Raw genomic sequence first — 2,020 nt, 5'->3', positions numbered from 1 at the left:
TTTGTTTATATAAAACACATATACATAATAATTAGGACATACATAAGTATATTTCATTACATTGAAATAGGGTCAGAGAGATAGTAAAATTGGAATGCGTTTATCTCAAGTCTCAACTAGTGTATTAGGATTTAGGACATGTATAATAATTAGGACATAACTATTGATTCGCTTTTTTTTTTCTTGATTAAATACGGAGTAAACAATCAAAATAGTTCTCAAAAATTTATATTATTGATAAAAATAATTCTAAAGGATGCTAATAATTGATTCATCTCATTCAGTGATAGGAAGATTTTGGAAAGAGAAGAGCAGATGATTGAAAAAAAAGGGCATGGGACCTAGCAGTAGAATTTGGAGCAGTGTAATGCGATGAAGATGACAACATTATGGCGATTCTACAAGAACAGAACGAAGCGCTTGCCCAAAAGAGGAGGTTGGCTAAGCAGAAAGAAAAGGCACGAAGGTGCAGACCGAAAAAGCTCAAAAAGGTATGTACTAAAGAATTAAAATAATTTTTAGCTCTTGGAATGTAAGGGGATTAGGGGGATTGGTAAGTTGAGTATGGTTAAAGAGCTGAAAACAAAACATAAGCTGAATATGTTAGGTTTGGTTGAATCTAAAATGCCAGTTATGACTAAGTTTGATGTAATACGTATTTGGGGGAGCGATGCTGTAGGGTGGGAGTATGTAGGCTCGGAAGGCTCGTCCAGGGGGCTGGTGTTAATGTGGGATATTATGATGTTTAAAATGAATAATTGCTACAAAGGGGAGAGATGGTTATGTGTTGAAGGAGTCCTACTGAAAAATGATTTTCCTTGTGCTTTCTGCTTGGTATATGGTGCTCATAATAGAATAGAAAAACTTGTTGTGTGGGAAGAACTGAGCTTTATAGTTGGTGTATGCCAAATACCGATATGCTATATGGGTGACTTCAATGAGGTTATACAGGTTGAGGAGAGGAAAGGACATGATAGGTTAACAGGGTGTGCAGAAGACTTCAGGTATTGGGTACAAGATATGCAGCTAGTGGACCTATCGTTGCAGGATCGTAAGTTTACCTGGTTCAGAGGCCGCTCATGCAGTCGCATTGATAGAGTCCTAGTGAGTATATAATAGATGGAGGAGTTTCCGGAGATTCGGCTAAAAGGGAGACCAAGAGACCTGTCAGATCACTGCCCAATTATAGTGGAAGATACCATATCCAGAGGTGGACCACGACCCTTTCGTAGCTTAGATTCCTGGTTTACACATGACGGGTTTCTAAGGATGGTTAGGGAATAATGGAGGAATCTCGGTGAGGCACGGTTCACAGATAAACTGAAGGCTTTAACAGTACCTCTGAAAAGATGGCACAGAGACAATTTTGGGGACATGGATAAGAAGATTCAGCGCTTTGAGGAAGAAATCAGGAAGATAGACGAGTTGGCAGGAAATGGAGTTTATGATGATACAGTGGAGGCTAGACGGAAGGCACTAGTAAGCTGTTGCAAGCAGTGGTATGTCAGAAAAGAGATACACTGGAAGCAGATGTCGCGATCCAGGCATGCGAAAGATATGGATAAGAACACTAGGTACTTCCATAATTTGGCATCGGCAAGAAGGAGGAACAATAGAATTGATGCCCTGCTAATTCATGGTAGGTTGATAAGAAATCAAGCTCGGATCAAAATTGCTATCAAAGATTTCTATAAAGATCTATATCACCAGGAGAGATCACCGGTAGTGGGTTTTAGGGACGGGCTGGTAAATCGGATTGAGGAAGAAGATTCGATAGCTCTGGAGAGAATACCAACAATGGAGGAGATTAAAGAAGCCGTCTGGGATTGTGAATCATCCAAGGCTCAAGGCTCCGGGGAGTGATGGGTATAACATAAATTTTATCAAGAAGTGTTGGGATGAGATTGGTGTGGAGTTCACAACAGCTGTTCTGGATTTCTTTCGATCGTCACGGTTACCTTCTGAGGCCAATATTACTTGGGTGGCCCTAGCACCTAAGTTTACCGGAGCTAAGGAGATC

Source organism: Arachis ipaensis, chromosome B05 (genome assembly GCF_000816755.2).
Source record: "Arachis ipaensis cultivar K30076 chromosome B05, Araip1.1, whole genome shotgun sequence".
Classification (NCBI taxonomy): Eukaryota; Viridiplantae; Streptophyta; class Magnoliopsida; order Fabales; family Fabaceae; genus Arachis; species Arachis ipaensis.
This window is presented reverse-complemented; position numbering follows the sequence as displayed.